This window comes from Mauremys mutica, chromosome 16 (assembly GCF_020497125.1).
Source record: "Mauremys mutica isolate MM-2020 ecotype Southern chromosome 16, ASM2049712v1, whole genome shotgun sequence".
Lineage (NCBI taxonomy): Eukaryota > Metazoa > Chordata > Testudines > Geoemydidae > Mauremys > Mauremys mutica.
This window is the reverse complement of record NC_059087.1, coordinates 11,873,444-11,893,094: the sequence shown is the minus strand read 5'-3', so window position 1 is coordinate 11,893,094 and position 19,651 is coordinate 11,873,444. Positions and strand designations below refer to the sequence as shown.

At 41.5% G+C, this 19,651-nt stretch overlaps 1 long non-coding RNA gene across 1 annotated transcript in view; it reads left to right on the top strand.

The window, feature by feature from the left end:
• LOC123351103 overlaps positions 1-19,051 on the top strand; it is a 38,626-nt gene extending 19,575 nt beyond the window's left edge. Inside the window, exons 3-4 of the long non-coding RNA XR_006573921.1 lie at positions 16,939-16,999; positions 18,940-19,051. This is a non-coding gene — a long non-coding RNA (uncharacterized LOC123351103). The remainder of the gene's footprint in view (positions 1-16,938; positions 17,000-18,939) is intronic.
• Positions 19,052-19,651: the final 600 nt, after the last annotated feature.

Below are 19,651 nucleotides of genomic sequence, written 5' to 3'. Positions count from 1 at the left end.
GGGGGGGGGTCGAACTAAGGTACGCAACTTCAGCTACGCGAATAGCGTAGCTGAAGTCGAAGTACCTTAGTTCGAGCTACTCACCCGTCCAGATGCCGCGGGATCGAAGTCCACGGCTCCCCCGTCGACTCCGCCACCGCCGTTCGCGGTGGTGGAGTTCCGGAGTCAACGGGAGCGTGTTCGGAGTTCGAACTATCGCGTCTAGATTAGACGCGATAGTTCGAACTCCGAGAAGTCGAACTCTATGCGTCGACCCGGCGGGTAAGTATAGACCTACCCTTAGGAAGGAACAATTATTTGCACACATACAAAATGGGAAATGACTGCCTAGGAAGGAATACTGTGGAAAGGGATCTGGGGGTCATAGTGGACCACAAGCTAAATATGAGTCAAAGGTTTAACACTTGCAAAAAAAGTGAACATCGTTCTGGGATGTATTAGCAGGAGTATTGTAAGCAAGACGAGAACTAATTATTCTGCTCTATTCCGCACTGATTAGGCCTCAACTTGGAGTATTGTGTCCAGTTCTGGGTGTCACATTTCAGGAAGGATGTGGACAAATTGGAGAAAGTCCAGAGAAGAGCAACAAAAATTATTAAAGTTCTAGAAAACATGACCTATAAGGGAAGATTAACAAAACAAAAAAAAAAGGAGGGGGGGGGGAGGTTCACAATGTTTGAAAATGCTTCTTTTGCTTCTGAATTCCACAGAGTGATGCTGTAGAGGAAAGATGGTTTCGGGGACAAGACTCCCATTGACTTCAATGGTAGTTGGATAGAGCCTTAAAACAAAAACAGACAGGCATGTCTCTCTACAGAGTGAAGTATCTTGAAGGCCAGATTGTTAGCAATGAGCTACTCCTTAACTGGAGATGACAAGAAAAGTTTAGAAATATTTATGTGAAAAAAAGAGCATTTTTTGAACGGCATTTAAAGTGGTAACTGTGAAGGAAAAAAGGAAATTCAGTCAAATGCTCTGAGACTTGATATTTCAGCCAGTGAAGGAATCTCTCTTTCCAAATCAATACATGTTGTGGAGGAATTCATACTTAGGCTTCTGGAACTGAATATGGATGCAGGCCTCCTGGAGATTGGAGAGTGGTATAGGAAACATAACTAGAAATTAATAGTATTCACAAATTCAAAAATATGTATTGCTAACTGCTGATTTTAGGGGACAAGGACAGTTGTTTAAATGACTGAAGTGGCAGGGAAGGAACTAATTTGCAAAGGGGTTAAGAGAATGGGTCAAATTCTGCTCTCAGAATGAAAATTACCCCAGAAAAAGGCCTATGCTTTACCCAAATTCTGAAAATAGGGCTTAAATAGGATGTTAGTGGTGCCTCGAGCTAGGGAGGTGCATCAATAGGGCTTGGGAGGGAAGTCTGAAGCAAATGGTTGAATATTAGGAAAAACTTTTTCACTCAGAGAGTGGTGAAGCACTGGAATGGGTTACCTAGGGAGGTGGTGGAATCTCCTTCCTTAGAGGTTTTTAAGGTCAGGCTTGACAAAGCCCTGGCTGGGATGATTTAGTTGGGAATTGGTCCTGCTTTGAGCAGGGGGTTGGACTAGATGACCTCCTGAGGTCCCTTCCAACCCTGATATTCTATGATTCTATGAAATGGGATTGAATGGGAGTAAATGAAAGCAAAATTTGTCCTAATGTATTTTCCAGGCTTGTGTTTTCATGCATCCCATACCTTTCAACCTCCCAAAGGATCAAATGTGAAATAAATACCCAGAATGACACAGGATAAAGAGGGTTGCTTGAAACTAAGCTATGCAAAAGTGGTTTTGTTATCATTAAGATCATTCTGTAATAAACTTAATCTCCTCATTCAACAGTTCTGATTTTAATAAATAAAAGTAATTAAGAATATTCATAAACTGTGAAGTTGGGATGCAAATCCAAACACCACCAAAAACTTTGGAGGGTTTTATTCAGTCTAGTCTATTGGTGGGAACTAGCACTGAAGTTTTGGATCTGGACATGAATTTCCCAAGACCCAGGGTTTTGATTCAGGCCCTGTCTTAAAATTGTAACAGTGAGAAAACCCTCTGTTTGCCCAGAGCAGAATGAAATGTGATTAAAATGAAAGCTGTACCTTAGACTCAAAGAGAGACATTTCAGCATACACTGGCTCAAAGGGAAATTTCCAGCCACCTAACATGCCCCTGCATAACTCCCATTAGGATTATACGTTATGCACATGGCAAGTGAGGAGGGTGGACTCCAATTAACATGTTTACAATGCAAAGTGCTGCTTCCAGTGTACTGCTTCCCAACTGAGTTGAGAGTGATTTACCAAGTTAAGACCCTGCTGTTACTCAGCTTCTAAATAAGGTAAGAGAAGACTTGGCAATGGGAAGTTCAGATGGTAACGTGAATTAGCCTTGGAATTCTGAAGTGCTTACACTGCAGTCTGCAGTTCAGCTGTTTACCTGGGTTCTGGAGTTTTTTTGTTTTTGTTTTGAATTTATCCTCACATTAATAAACCTTGTTTATTAAGTGCTTAGTTTAGTTCACCAATTGCCCACCTCTGATCCCCCGCTACCCAGTTTATATGTAACATCTATTTTGCTGACTAGAATTTATTTGGTTTCCATAAGCCTTCATACAAGGCTACAATCCAAATTAATTCATTAAGGCTAATGAGATAGAAAGTTACAATGCAGTAATGGGAATCTTGTCTTTACCTGCACACTGATGGCAGCTGATGTATAATTAAGGAAACAGTCACCCACAGATACCTTGAGTGATATTCCCTTCTTCAGGGGAACCACCGGTAATTTGGGTAGGTTAAAACCACTGGTAATACAAATAGATTAATTCTCTCTCCATTATCTTACTTTAGATGTGTATCTCATGGAGGGCCTTTGCTGTGGGCAAATAGTCTGATCTGTAGCCATTCCACCTCAGGCTGATTTCACAAGCTGAACCGACCTGGGCTGGCTCCATGCTCCATTGGCAGACTTCTAGGAAGAACCACCAGTGCTACAAGGAAGCTGGTGATGCAGCAAGTTCAACTCAGTCCTGACTACTTATGATCATTAAAGGATTCCAAGGCACTTTTTAAAAAAGCAAGGGCTCTGATCACATTCCAAAATGGATAATTACATTGTACCTACTTAAAATTCCCCTGCAGCTTCAATTAGATATAGTATTTTCCTTCACAGTCTGTCCTCCACTGCAGTGCAATGTGGCTGTGCACAGTTAAACAGCTGCTATTTTCCATCCAAGATGTGGATGCAATTCAGTGGTAGGCAAAGTGACCTATAATATGTAAATAAGAGGGACTATATGAAAGAACTTATATTTGACTGGCTCCTGTATTTATTGAATATAATTGTATAAATCAGACATACTTCCAAATAACTTAGAATAGGACAGATGCTCCCTTCCTGATGAATGAAGAAGGGGGAAAAAAATACAGGTTTTGATGAACAGCTGCTGGGCTTCATTCTCACTCCTCCTCCCCTCCACCAACAGCAGGACTGGCAGGAGTGTGGGTTGAGCAGAAAGTGAGACCAGAAAAGGCTACATAGGCCAGGCATCCATAGGAAAGCCTGGTTCTAAATTCATGGTTCCCAACCACAAGGAGAGGTTATAGAGGAGACTCCAGCAAAGGCAGGACAGCCAGCTTTCAGCCCTTCTGTCTTCATTTCCTGGCCAGCACCTGTGTTCTAAATCTTTTAGAAAAACATCCAGTCTTGATTTAAAAATTGCCAGTGATAGAGAATCCACCATGACCTGTGGTAAATTGTTTCAATGGTTCATTACTCTCACTGTTAAAAAAATACGCCTTATTTCCCATCTGAATCTGTCTAGCTTTAACTTGCAGCCATTGGATCGTGTTAGACCTTTCTCTGCTAGATGGAAAAGCCCAATATTAGACATTGTTCCCCATGTAGAGACTTACAGACTGTGATCAAGTCACCCTTTAAACTCCTCTTTGCTAAACTAAGGACTGCATTAGTTTTGTTGGCCACAGAGTTATAGTGGGAGCTCATGTTCAGCTGATTATCCATCATGACCCCCAAATCTTCTTCAGAGCCACTGCTTCCCAGGATAGAGTCCCCCATTCTGCAAGTATGGCCTACATGTTTATATGTAGCTGTATTAGAATGCACATTGTTTGCTTGCATCCAGTTTACCAAAAACCCAGATCGCTCTGAATCAGCGACGTGTCCTCTTCATTATTTATAACTCCCCCAATTATCAGTGATGATTTTATGTTTTCTTCCAACTCATTGAAAATAATGGGCCAAGAACTGGTCCCTCTGGGACACCACAGGAAGCACAACTGCTTGATGATGATTTCCCATTTATAATTACATTTTGAGACCTATCAGTTAGCCATTTTTTAATCCATTTAATGTGTGATATGTTAATTATATTGTTCTAATTTTTTAATCAAAATGTCATGTGGTATCAAGACAAATGCCTTACAGAAGTCTAGGTATATTACATCAACATTATTACATTTATCAACCAAACGTGTAATCTCATCCAAAAAAGATCTCAAATTAGTTTGACAGGATCTATTTTCCATAAATCCATATTCATTTGCTTTAATTACATTACCTTCTTTAATCTGATTTGATCTGATTGCGTATGCACCAATTCCAAAGCTTGAGAGCGTTGGTGCAGAGGGAGAGGGATCTTGCCCCTCCTTGCTGGTTTATATAGAACAAGCCTGACAAGTTGTCTGTCATGACCTTTATGTGTTTGCCTCGATTAATGGTAGAAACTGGAGATAGGCATATCTGACTGCCCTGAGTTTCAGGAGCTTGATCTGCAGAGTGGTTTCTTGAGGCGCCCACCTGCACCAAGCCATGTGGGTGTCTAGATGCATTCCTCACCCCATCAGGGATGCATCCATTGTTATGACAAACTTTGTGGGAAGGCAGGCAAAAGAGACTCCTGCACAACACTGTGAGGGTATTTCCACCAACTGAGAAGTTCCTTTATGAAGGTGGGTATGGAAAGCAGTGTAGACAGACAGTCTGTTCGGTGACTAAATAGTCCTGAGCACCCTTAAAAGCAAAGCATTCACAGTTTTGCATGGTCTATAATGACAGTACCTGCTGCCATATGCCCCAGCAGCTGAAGAATCACTGTTCTTTTTTGGAATCAGGAAATATCTGGAATAAAACCCCTTCCCTTTGTGCTGCATGGGAACCAGTTCTGTAGGACACAAGAGCAAGAGAGAGTCTGTTTCCTGTCATTGCTGGTTTTCACGAGGGGGTCCCTGAAGAGGCATGGGGAAGGAGAATTGGCAGATGGAAGAGAAGTAAGGTGGATGGCGTACCCTGTGGAGATGATCTCCAGAACCCACTTGTCTATAGTGATTGACTCCCAAGTCTGCTGGAAGTGGTAAAGGCTGTGCTGAAGCGAGGAAGGCAGGTGAAGCAATGTAACTGGTAAGAATGGGAATGGTAATTCAGGACATTGACCACACTGTCAAAATTGGTGCTTGGAGGCGGAAGGGTGCGAGGCTGAAGGTTGAGAAGTAGGTGGTTTGTGTCTCTGGAACCTCTGTCTCTTACAAATCTCATAGCATGATCTGTGAGAGCTCAAGACTTGGAGGACACAATCTCCCTACTATCTGGGACTTACTAAATTTTCTCTTGTGAGCAAGTGTATAGATCGAGAGAACACAAAGTAGCCCCAGAGTCCTTTAACATGTGCAAAGATTCATCTGTGTTGTCAGTGAACAGTTTGGTACCATCAAAAGGGAGGGCTTTGACCATATTTTGGACCTTCTTTGGAAATCCTGAGACTGATGACTTGTGGGAGCTCTGACCTTTACAGTGCCTTTGTTATCTGAGGAACCAGCAGCCTTGTGGGGACCAGGTTGGAAAGCAGTGGGTGCCGAAGTGGCTGGAGTCAGAGACTGACACTTCTTTCAGGTAGATTCCCTACCTGGAAAACTCGAGGGACAGTCTTTGGGAGTCTTATGGGAGGAATCTTGGGTCTTCCTCTTAGATACCAGCAAGGATGCAGTTCAGAGACAGTAGTGGCAGTGTTCTTACTCAGACACCTGTGTATGGGTGTGGGGAGGTGTGTCTGGGTCAGAGGCGGGGGTGAGGTGAGCGCTCCATCATGAGAAGTGGAAATCTGATCTCTGTTTTTTCTGACTCTAGATTTTAATGCCAGATAAAAGTTGCACTTTTGGGAAATATGAGGTTCCCCGAGGTAATGCATGGGGAGTGTCTGTCACTCATCGAGATTGCCTCCTGGCACAACAGGCAACACTTGAAACTGGGAGAACTTGGCATGCCCTCCCAGTAAAATAAAAACTCCTAGGAGGGGAGAAACTAGAAGAATATATATAGTTTTTTTAAACTGCTACAGCTAAAACTACTACTAAGTACTAACTACTACTAAGAACAACTATAATGAGTTAATCACTAAAAGAGCTACAGGGAGACAGTTGAGGTAAAACAAGGCAGACCACTGGTATGGCTCGGTCTAAGGCCGAATGGTTGAGAAGGAACTGAGGGTGGTTTGCTCATGCATTGCTATGTAACAACAGCACGGAAAACACCGAGTACCATGCATGGGTGGGCCGAACAGAAACTGCTGTGAGACATCTCCAAGCACACCTAGAGTGGAGCACCTACATAGACACTATTTGAAGAAAAACTTGTGACTGCTGGCAACTGTTCATAGCCTCTGGAGAGAAAGCAAAGCATAGGTGGCCTACTGAGGCACTCTGGCTTGCTGGGAATATTATAGTAGGGAAGGAACTATGCAGCCTGGAAAAACCCTGGTCAGGAGAGAGAGAGACTGGGATCTCTACCCAAGAGAGGTGATGACTGAGGAGCTTGGAGCCTAAAATGGGTGTCATTGATTGGCCACAGAGGAGGAACACAGGTACAGTTGCCCTTAACAGTGACAAGAGCAATTAGGTGTTGTTAATTGTGCTTTCAGCAGCATTAACTTATCCAATTTTTTTTGTGGATTTTAGTCCACATGGAGGATGGAATATGCTGCTCACCACAGCATCTGTTCCAAGCCTCCTTCCCCTGGCCATATTCCTTGTAACCTGTGTTCCCTGGCCACAGACACATTCCTTGTACCTGGCCATGCAGATTTGTGGCAGAAGGGATGGAAGTGACTACATAAAGGAAAGGAATATGGCTGAATTGCTTTCTCCCCCATGAAGCTTTTCCTGAGCTTACTTTCCCTCAGCACCATTCAGAGGGTGCTGGAGAGGATGGAGGTGGAAACAAGAACCAATACTACAATTAACTCTCTCCCCCACCCCCGCCCTTATTTATTAAAGCTGTAGCATTGCTTTGTTACACTTTATAGTCATATGAGCCAAATCCTCAGCTGTCACATGAGAGTATAGTGAATGGAGCAACACTGATTTATACCATTTGAGGATCTGACCTCATTAGTGAGGTCTCAGAAATATCAGCTTGGTAACAACATAACAAGGATGGCATACAGGGTCAGACCCATGGTCCATCTAGCCACGTATCCTGTCTGCAGACAGTGGCCACTGCCAGATGCTTCAGAAAACACAAGTGCTTTGAGGAGAGCCACTTCTTCAGTAAAACAAAAGTTCTAAGTACCGTGTGCTCCATTCTTTGCTCCAACTCCTCAAATTCTTCCAACTTTTCAAATTCTTCCCCTTTCACCAAAATAGGCTATTTGTTTATTACAGCTGGAACTAATATTTCCCCTGTAGCCAGTTAAAAGAAATACATCCTCTTTGCGGCTTTCAAAATCCCTACAGGATTATGAATGAATACTTCAAGAGCGCATTATAAATTCAGACATGTCTATTGGGCTTTCAAGTATCACAGCAGGAGCTTCTTACTGAGGCAACCTGAGGGTAAAGGCTTTCCCACCTTTCCAAAGTGACTCCTCCCACAAAATTTTCTTAGGCTGAAGTAAAAAAAAAATCCTACCTAGTTCAGCTCCTTAAAGCCACTCCATTCGAAGCAGAGCTGAATATAAATATAATTTAACACAATCACATACTCAAACATTACTCTGGAGTCTGCGCTAGTTTTCCCAATATTCTCAGTACTTTGCACAGTATGTGGCAGGTTATTTAAAAAAAAAAAACTAACATCCTTAAACAGGTTTGTTAATGGGTTTGTTTTCAAACACACACTGTCCCAGATGAAGTCTGAGCATCTGTCATTATCTTCCACACCAAAATCTGCCATTGTTCCAACTGGCAGCATTGTTGCTTTGTGACAGCGATTACAACGGTAGGATTAGATATAGCCCATTTCTCCTCTCCCCTGCTGTGTGTGCTGAACCAGCAACTTCGCCATGTTTTGATCAGATGCACTCAGCACTGACATAAAAATCAGGGACAGTACTACACAGATGGGGGAGGAATCAGGAACAGAGACACAAAATCAAGGGCAACTTTAGGAAAAAAAAAAAAAAAGAGAGAGAGAGAGACTGAACACAGTTTAAAACGCACCTGGCTTTGAATCTATAAATGTGTATTGCTAACGGGTCTGGGAAAAGCGGTTATTTTCAGATGTTTGCCCTATTTTCAGCTTCTCAAATGCTTGTCATCTGATGAAAAACCTCCAATGGGCTGACCCAGAGAAGGGATTGGTGGGAGACTGCAAGAAGGAAAATGAATTTTAACTCGAAGATCAAGGCTAGTTGTTGAAGAGTCATGTCATACAGCCTTTGAAATTTAAGAACCACCTGCAGCAACTGGTGTAGGTGGTACTTGCAATACTGTGCCTGCTGTTAGGGTAATTGCTCAGCAGAGGGCTTGCATGGGTGTAACCTCTTTTTAAAAAATTATCAGGAAGGGCCCAAGGAGCTAAATTCATCATCTTTATGGAGTGTTGTGTCAGCTAGAAATACAGAAGGGAGTCTGGAGGTGGAGGGGATGGATTGCACTCATCCCCTGGGGATTTTTCTTAGGTCTGCTATAGTATGCATATATTCAGAGAGGAAAAGATGGTGTCAATGAGCCCACTGATTATGGCACATGAGGGGGGAATATAGCCTGTACTTAAAACATGCGCAAGATAGCACATGACGATGGAAAAACTTTATATTTTACCGTGTTTTGCATCTGAATTTGCACGTCTCATTCATTCAATAGCATATACTAAAGAAGTCACTGTTAAGATTCATTCGCTCTTAAAGCAACATTCAAACTAGTTGCTAAGGAGAGAATTGCCACAACACGGCATACTCATTTTTGTACCATACAGCTACACAAGAAACCCTTATTTGCCACACTGCAATTGCTGGCTGCTGAAACCCAAGACCCTGCAAAAATGCTGCTACTGGTTTTAGCAGATCAAGTCAAGCTGATGGCTCAGAGTTTCCATTACAGAATCACTAGAGCATAGAAAGAAAGGTTTATTTTAGTGACTAATGCTCCAGCCCTGCAAACACATACACACAAGCTTAACTTTAAATATGCAAGCAGTCCCATTTGAAATCACTGGGGAAACCACTCAGAAGTTGAAAATGTAGTATGTCCCTTAGTTTTTGAAGGATGAGAGAGACAAAAACCTGAAAAGTTTTCCCAATCCAGTTTGCATTTAAACTTAAAATGGGGGCGGGTCAGAGAAGAATCAAGTACATTATGGGATTTGGGACTCTCTGAGTTAAGAAGAACATAGCAAGCGAGACATGAAGAACTCGGACGTCAGCACAGGTTACTTGACCAAGATCAATCTGCTCTCAGTTTAGTATATATCCATAACGACTTCAGTGAAGGTACTTCATATTTCTATTGTATTCTTCAGTATTGTAATGGAAATCCCAGTTTGATTCTTACTTTCCCTCTGGCCCATTTAAGCTGCTAATTTGTTATTAAATTTAGCAATACACCGTTTCATCCACTGGAGCAAATATTTTTATGGGTTTTTTAAGTTCTCTAGTCTAGACTTCCCCAATATATGATTAGCAAATGCAACAGGCACAAGCATAGCGGCATTAGGATCTCATAGACTTGACAAAACAGATTGTGATCTCCCATTTTCCAGCCACTCTTAGCAAGACAAGTAACCTGCAATATGTAGGTCAGTGTCAGTAGCAGCTCCTGTAGTTCGAGAACAATCTAAACAAAGGAAGAGATTTTTCTTTGTACTTGAATAAGTCATTCCACATCCATGCAGTATCTGTGCCTCACCTCCAAAGGAAGAAGCATTGTGAGCAAATGAATGAACTGGGCATCCCATGTTATGTTAGTAGCATTGTTTTTGTACACATGGGAGACAAAAAAACTGGCTTCAGTCATGGCTTTTATTGTGCAGTCTGTCATCTCAGCAGAGCTACTTCATTAGCTTATGCCTGCTGGCTTGGATTGAAAGTGACAGCAAATAACTCTCATTGGCATCTTCTTGCAACTGGCACAATAACAGTGGTAGCAACTCTGCAGTGGCCTTCCAGTGTTTGGAGAGATCTGGAAGTATACCAGAAGATTTCAGACCTTTTCAGAGCACAGACCGCATTTTAACAGGAAGTTTTTTCATGCCCTGTCTTCCCATTCATGATAGCAATGGACCAACTCTTCCTTCCCACCCCCCCAAGAGGCCAACAGTTGCTTACTAGTAAAAAAATAAGATTATTAGGGAAATAGTACATGCATTTTTAACTTCATTTAATTAATCTAAACAGATGCAAACAAGGAGCTAGCACCATGTGATCAGTTAACTCTTTGCAGGCCACCTGCATGGGATACAATGCATAGTGCAACTGGTTCTGTGACAAAACAATATTTGGCCAGGAAGCTGACAGTGAACATGAAGCAGTAGTTAGAAGAGAGATAGAGGAATTAAAGCCAGAAACGTGTAAAGGGGAAGAACACTGTGTTTTGCAGAGCTGCATTACATCCATTTCCACTATACAAAGAATAATAATTTCTTACTCAGTGGCAATGATTCACTATATGGTACTGTAGTGTAGATGTGATTTATATAAGTAAAGAAATGCTTTTGCCAGTATAATTTATATCAGTTCCTGAGCAAATTAAGTTATAGTAGCAAAGGGACATTTTTGCCAGTATAACTGTATCAACACTGTGGCTTTTGCTGGCATAGTAGCGTGATAAATTTTGGAGTGATACATTTTTCCAGTGATGCCATAACTCCTTACCAGTCATTCTCCCCTTTCCCCCTCCACCTCCTGTACCCCCCTTCCCCCCCTCACGCAGACTCATTCTCTGTTTCACTCATTCTTGGGTGGGGCTACAGAAACCAGATCTCAGGTGGCAAGTGGCAGTGGTCCTGTCCTACCCTGCTCTTACTGCTGTGTGTCTCTTGGAGCACAATGGCCCTGTTTATGTGCTTTTGTATAAGCTCTTCGAGGGAAGGATGATCTGTTTGTTCTGTTCGTACAGCACCTAGCACAATGGCGTCTGGCCCTGGACTGGAGCTCCCAGGCATTGCCGCAATACAAATAAATAAATTAAAAATACTACTACTAATAAAAAAATGGGCCATACCAGCCAACGGTGGGATGGGAGAAGCCATCGTTTCTAAAGCTGCTTGCTCCTCCAACCCCTGGCTGAAAGCCATTCGGTTTATGTGCCCCTTTTATTCACATCACTTTTGAGTCATAATGACTCTACTCCCTCTTTAGTTCTTCCAAAGGTCAGTTCCTTCCAGGCATTCCTTTACACAACCTTCTCCCCTACCCCTTGATTTCCTGCAGTCTCTTGCTTCTGAATTATTGTTGTATTGTTCACAGCTACTCACTGTAGCAAAAAGTAACAATGGTACAGTGACTCTTTAACACATCACTTCACATTGTTAGTTAAACATTCCAATGCATCACGTTAGAGTGAAGGGGAGGAATTCACTGCAGGGTCAGGGAATGGCAAAATAATAGTCAGAATGCACAGGCTCAGAACAGTAACCTTGTTTGGTAAATTTGCTAGTGAATCAAGAACTGTCGGGTTTTTTCCCCCCTCAGTCAAGTAGCTGTATCATCAAAGGGCTTCTTGCATCCTGCTTCCACAGAATCCAACAAACTAGCTTAAAGTCTCAGACATTTAGATACAATCCTCCTCCTGGATTCTGAGCAGGAACTGCAGGATGTGATAATAAGCTTTGTTACTTGCTAAGTTAAAGATCCTTTTCTCTGTGTAAGTAACTGTGCATGAGACAGAGTGGCTGTCTTGAACAGATGATCTTAGCTTCTTGAGTTACTTGAATTGAATGGGCTAAGCAGCCCATACAGGATGATTTCATTTATTCTAACTCTGATACCATAGGTCTCTATGTGACTGTGATGTGGTGCGCTCACCACTCCAGTGCCTCCTTGTGGCCAATACGGGAATTAGCTCTGGTAGCCAGTGCTTTGGTGGTGCTCCGCCTGTCACCTCTTCTGCTCCTGGACCCACATCCCTCCAAGGACTGCAATATTCTCTTCAGTGACACAGCCCTTCGGCCATCCCACACTTGGTGCTCCCCCATTCCAGGGGAAATCTCTGTAGTCCCTGTCCAGCAACTTATCTCAGTGGTGACCACAGTCTACTGTTTAGCCACTTCCCCAGTGGTGAGTGGGGGGCACCTGGACCTGCCCACGACTCTGGGTCCCAGCACAGGGACCCTGTAGAAGGCCACTGCTGTGGCACCCTCTCCAACTCTTCAGGAGGTGTCCCTGGGCCATTTCCCCGCAGCTCCAGCACGCTCTTTGGCCTTACCTCATGACCTCAGCCTGCAGGTCCTTGCAGCCCGCCAGGAGCTCCTTTAGCTCCCCAGGTCTCTGCCTACAGCACTGCTCTGCCCAGGGTGCTTTCTGCTTTCACTCTGCAAGGCAGCTAGTCCTCCTCAAGCTCCAGGGAGTAACTGAAGCTGTTCTGCTCTGCAGCCCTTTTTATATGGGCCTGCCCAGTCCTGATTGGCTACTCCTTGCAGCCCTTCTCTAATTGGATGCCTCCTGCGCAGCCTCCCAAGGGCTCTATTAACCCTTTAGAACCCAGTGTAGGGCGGGTGCCCCACCATAGTGGCACAAACATTACACTTGTGTAACAATGAATAAACCAAATTATTAATCATCTAAGAGCTGTGTGCTGCAGGGGGGCTCCAAAGGCTCCTGGGGGCTCATTGTGAAAATCCTGCCACCTGATTGCAAGGGACGGTCAGGGTTAGGGATGAGATGAGATGAAGAAAATCTCGGGACACATGGGGGAGGGAGGGGATTCGCCGGCGGAGCAGAAAAAATAAAAAGCCGAGTGCTGCCTTAGTCAGGGTACTCAGCTTATCTCTGGTGGAGTCACCCCTATTTGCATCCCCATGGACAGAGATAAGTTTTACCCCCAGAACCTTTAAAAATACCTCTGAAGAGCACATTACTTACTCCTGGAATGGAGCGGCTTGCATCAGCTGTTGGATATTTTCAAAAAATTTCCAAGGCTATGATACTCCGGTTCCTTACTAAAAGGACCCTTGTTTGTGGACTGGGACTTGGGAGATCTTGGCTCAGCCACAGACTTCATAATTGACCCCGGGCAAGTCACTTATACAGGGGAGATTTTCAAAGGCACCTCAGGAAGTTAGGAGCACAAATCCTATTGACTTTCTTCTTGCACAAAATGGGTAGTTCTGCTCAGCACACTGTTTCCTCATGCACTTACCCGTATTGCACATGCAAAATGCATGTTTTGCAGGACAATAAGGGTTTTTAGCAACTGCATCTATTGTGCCCTTGTTTGAAAGCTGCCATCTGTTGTTAAAGTGATTTGGGAAACAGATAAATGAAAATAATTAATTAAAAGTAATGTTTGCCAAGGAGGAGGAACGGTTTGTGAAAATTTTTCTCATATGTATATATATCATGCACACAGACTTGCAGTTCTTTAACATATATTATACACACAAATCACACTGAATTCCTCTTAGATATGACTGTGATGGGTGCGATGAAAAACCTGAAGACAGACTACTGGGACAACCAGCTGAGTAAGGTTATGTCTTCACTGCAAAAAATAGGTGTTATTAGAGAACTCGAGACAGCTCTCTTGCTATAAGATCTTAGTGAAGACAAGGACAAGGTGAATACTTTACCTCCTGCCTGGGTTTTATCTTGACTAGTTACATCAAGGTAAAAACTACAGTACTTTGTCTCCATTAGGATTTTGCACCGAGATAGCAACTGTAGGATTTTCTGACTGTGATTTTAACTGTGCAGCCTTGAGGTTGAATTAACAGTTTTTTCATTTAATATCCCTTTTTTTAACAGGAGAAAAAAGCAAAAGAAGAAATTGGCTATGCTTAAGCATGTTAGCATTTAAATGGTTCTAATTAGACTTTGAAGTTCACATCTCACTTAGGTGAATGAGCTAGGGGAGGGCTGAACTCCCATCTCTGCAGCTTTGCTTCTGTTGCTTAGTGGCACACGCTACCATAAGGCCAGATTAACATGACAGCGGGTGTATTTACATTGTAGTAGCTATATATATATATATATATATATATGTGTGTGTATATGTGTATATATATATATATATATATATATATATATGTGTATATATATATATATATATGTATATATATATATATATATATATATATTTGTAACAGACAGATACGTTTGGTTTAATGAAAGCTTGGAATTTGCAGAAAACTGTAAAATACAATGAAAATATGGAAGGACTTTAAAATGCAATATCCCCCCTTTTTTTCTTTCAGTTTTCTCTTGCTCCTTCTGTTAAAATAACATTTTCATAGGCAAAAAAAAAAAAAAAAAAGCATTATCCTTTATATCCTCCTTCTATTTTTTTTCTCCTTTTTCTTTTTTTCCAGGATGAAAAGGAAAAGTAAGAAGTATAAAAATATAAAGATTGGTCCATTTTTGACAGTACATTTTTTGGGTGAAAAACCACATGAACTCAGTAAAAGGAATAAAATAATTATAGATCTAAAATACATTTCAAGGAAAGTGTCTGTTAGGTACAAGTGATCATTCCTCTCTTCTCCTCCTCCCCCCCAGTGTTTTCTCTCCCAGAGTGTCACACATCCTGCACCCTAAAGGGATGAGAAAACAAGAGTTAGTATTCAGTTTATGGCCCTGTCCAACTTTAATCATGATTTGGTATCACAAGTAGCATGGTTCAGTTTATTGCCACACAACAGCTCTTCTGTCTGTTTTAGGTATTTATATGGCCCCCATTTTCTGCTACCAAAACATCGTTTGTCCATTCACATCTACCATGCTGCCACATAATCAAATCTGTACCAGTGCATTGTGGGGAAGTCTGGGCAGTTATCCTAAAGTGCCTCAGCAAGGGATAGAGCACCAGAGAACATGCATGCAGAAAAGCTTTAGCAGCATGAGGGACAATGCATCCTAGGATGTCCTGTGGCTCAGAGAGGTAGAAGAAAGGAAGATCAGCTAAACATGGTTACAATGTCCTGTCCACACTGTAAAAAACGAAGATCAATGTGCTGAGCGCTGGAAAACAATGAGATGCCAGCCTTCTCACAGGGATGGGCATGCTGTTAACTAGTTCTGAATACTAGCTGAGGATTAACCACCTGAGGTGTGGACATACCATGTTCAGAGCCAGCCCTCTCCTTAAAGTCTTGTCTGCACTACAAAAAGACTTGTTGCTGAAAATTGATGACGCTGATCACAGTTTGTCCTTGGCTACATCCGGTCTGCTACACCCAGAGCTGACGGACATTCTCAGCAATGGATACATTTTGTAGAGTAGACAAGACTGACCAGGTTACAAACTCAGTTAGAATGTATAGCCTTGGCAGGGCCTAAACTGAGGCTCAGATTCAATTCATGCGATGTCATGTAAGTGCTAGGCTCCTAGGTATTTTTCTGTGGTGGTTCAGGTAAAGTACATTCCTCAAGCTGTTAACTGTCATGCCCAGAAAGGTTACAGAATAAATCAGTGCTATTCTTACACAAAATGGTCCTGTTTCTAAATAGGCACACAAACCCTCCTAATGAGTGCGTGAAGCCTAGGTCTCTGACAGTGGCAAACAGATCAAGTTCCTTTTCTATATATCTTGTCACAGCATCACAGTGAGAAAAGCGTCCCCTTGATACAAAATGTATTTAGTTGAGAAATAGTGAAGATTGCCTATGCTAATGATCAAACATGGTTTCTTACTGAGGATTCTATCTTACCAGCATGCTATCCTGATGTCAGTTGTTTTAGGGTGCAACGTCTATTGACCTCTACATAGCATAACACCCATTTAGCGCTCAGTCTTTCTTTGCAATGGGCCAGATTCTGGCACTGTTGAGTAGTACCTTACTGCATGAGTAGTCTCATTGAAATAAATGACTATGGTACTACATATTATAACAGTATCGGAATCTGGCCCAGTGAGAATAAAGGGAGGGAAACTCTCAGTGCAAATAAATTCTCCATCCTTCCTTCTTTCAGTTTAGTGCTTATGAAAGCTACCAGCCCAGTAACCCAGGAGCTCAAAATCCTTCATGTATCCCTAGAATGCATACAGTATGGGCAATAATAAGACAATAGTACAATAGTTGCCCTGACACTGGGTATAGGGGTAAGACTGCACATCATCAATATCTGCAACCCAGATCTACTTGCTGGGTATTTTAACCTTTAATTAGCTATCTTGTCAATCTGCTGTAATAGGATGTGATAATGCACCACGAGTATCCAACGGACAGTAGTTCTAGTCTCTGTCTTCACTACAGCTTTAACTGACTAAGAGGGTTGTGTTACAGCATGGTTACCCCAGATCTGGTTACAACATAGTTAAAAAATATTGGTCCAGATCCTCAATTGCTATAAATCAGTGTAGTTCTGTTTAATTATTTTTTCCTACAAAAAAATAATGGGTTTTTTTCATCCTCCTCCCCCCCGTTATAATACATAAAGAAGGTCAGAAAGATCTAGGGTATTTTTTCCTCGAAAAGTATTTTCCCATTCATTTATTAACCTTTATAAATATCAGAATTTTCAAATATTACCTTTACTTTGTTTGCTAGAGGATGGCTTGGAAGACTAGAGAACTGGAATGAGAGCTTTCTCAAGATTTTCAATGAAGGGGTAAGGAATATCAAATCACTAACAAAGAGAACATTTCTCCCTTCTTTTTGCCAGAAGTTTGTTAAATAGATGTTAACAAATACACACAACAGCCTGATTTTAACCCCTTTCAGGTGCTCAGTTTTCACTTTTTTAGTACTTGTAAGGTTATAACCTTATTGGTTCCTCAGTTGTCCATAAAGTCTTCCATAAAAAGAGGCTGTACAAGACCTTCATTTCTAATATAAAAACAAACCAAAAAAAGAATCTGTACACTAAATTGAACACTTTACAACATTTCCAGGCTTTCTTTGCACATCATAAAAGAAGGAAAAAATAGCAGAAGGCCATATTTCTCTTTTGCAGGTCACCTGCAAATCTCACCTGGTTGAATCAGTCATATGAACTCTGTGCAAAGGAACAAGGTGGACTAAACGTTGGTTCAAGAGTTTAATGGAAGACTAAGTTACTTATGTTTTCTAGAGCACCCAAGACAGGGCTTCTTCAAGAGAATTTGAATCAAGCCCTGTCCACATGTTACTTCATGTAGGAAATGGTTCCCATTTATTAAATTCTAGGATTGCCCTATGCGCACAATTATAAAGTAATAGTTCTCCCTTAATCATGTAACTCTCTACTGATCTGACCTCCCACCTCAAGAAACTGCATGCACCATACTTTGCAAGAAGTTTATAGCTTGAAAAACACAAAAAGACAGCCAATTCTGATTAAGTGCATTAAGTCATTGTGTGTTCTCCACATAAACTTATGGTGCACCCGATTAGAGTAATACAAAATAGATAAATAAACAGTGATGTCTTGCCTCTGTTAAACAAATTAAAATATGTAATCAAAATAATTTGGTACCTGTTCAGCTTTGGTATTGGCTAACAAGAGCCAGACTCCATACCCTAGTGAAAGCAAGATCAAAGCCTTCTTCGGCATTAATGAATGTTAGGCAACAAAAACAAACATTTAATACAGAGGGAACAAAAAGTCAAGACACTTAGGTCAGGCTATGAGATCTTTCAGATTTTATGTAGTTTACATTGGAATCTTATCTAAGGCACTGTCACTGTATAGCACAAAGGGAACAAAATATGAGTGACTGAGGATGGGATTTTCAAAAATACTCAGTTTTGGTCTAACTCTGTTTCCATTGAAGTCAGTAACAGTAGAGCTGTGCAAACAACAGATTTGTTAGTTCACAGGCAGTTACAAAATATTTTAAAAATATTGTTTCACGCCGAATTGAAAGTGACATATTTCAAATTTTTGGGTGAATGGAAACATTGGGAAAAAAATTAAATTGGGGTCAAACAAAACATTTTGTTTTGACAATCAAAGTGTTTCATTTTGGTTTCAACTAGTTTTAAATGGTTTTGATTTTTTAAAAGGAAATTAAAGGAAATTTTTAAACAAAATGTTGTTTCAAACCAAAAAATTGAAACATTTCATTTTGAAAAAGTCAAAACAATATTTTGATTTTTTTAAGGTTTTTTTTCCCCCAGTCAAAACAATTTGGTAAAACAGACATGAATTTGTAAAACATTTTGGTGTTGCCAAATCTGCATTTTTCTCTGGAAAAAGTTTCATATGAAAAATTCCACCCAGCTCTAAATGGGAGTTTTGCCATTGACTTCAATGGGAACACAGTTAGGCCAATGCACTTTTGAAAATCCCATCTTAAATGTGCATTTCATCAGATGCCTTGTTTCCACTGTGGTGGAACATGATAAGTTTCCAAAACAAACTCTGAATCCTTCAGAGGAAGGTAAAAAAATCAATGCACTTGGCTGGTTGCGTAATGCTGCTCACAAGTGAAATTATTCTTTTGCAATTAATGTGGCAATCAGCTGATGTCCTGAAGCATGAGATATGATTATCCAGCTTAGCAAGCACAATGACAATTGTCATAATATTATCATAATAATTATAATTATTTATCATTTGTATTGCAGTAAGCCTAGAGGCCTCAGTCATGGATCCAGGCTCCCCTATGGTAGGCACTGTACAAACACATATCAAAGAAATGGACCCTGCCCTGGAGAGCTTACAATCTAAGTATAAGGTGAGATACACCAGCTAAGGAGAGCATATGGAAACACCGAGAAGATACTGATCCGCATGAGATGAATGGCCACAGCACATCAGTTGCCTAACCATTATCAAATTATTTGTAGGCATCACAGCACAGGGAAGTTTTACAGAGAGATTTAAAGGAGGACAAATGGGGTAGATTTGGGGTGTTTATGGGGACCTCTACTCACAAAGAGTGGCATGGAAATGCAAAGAAGCTTGTTTGAAAATGCAACAAATGAGTGATGAAGGCTGGCATCACTAGTAGAACAGAGTTGGGAGTCAACATCTCAGTAGTGTATGAGAGATGATAGATAGAGCAGGGATGGGCTGTGAAGGGCCTTACAAGTGAGGACAAGTAGGTTGTGTTTGATGTGATGGGAGAAAGGGGAGGCAATGGAGGGATACAAAGAGAGGGGTGAAATAGTCAAAGCAAGGAGCCAGAAAAATATTTGCAACAACATTTGGTTGGGATAAAATGGAATGTATCAAGGCTGGTGAGGAAGAGATTGTAGTAGTTGAAACATGAGGTGATGAGGGCCTGCACAAGAGTTTCAACTGTGTGGACAGAGGGGAAAGGCTAGATCTTAGAGA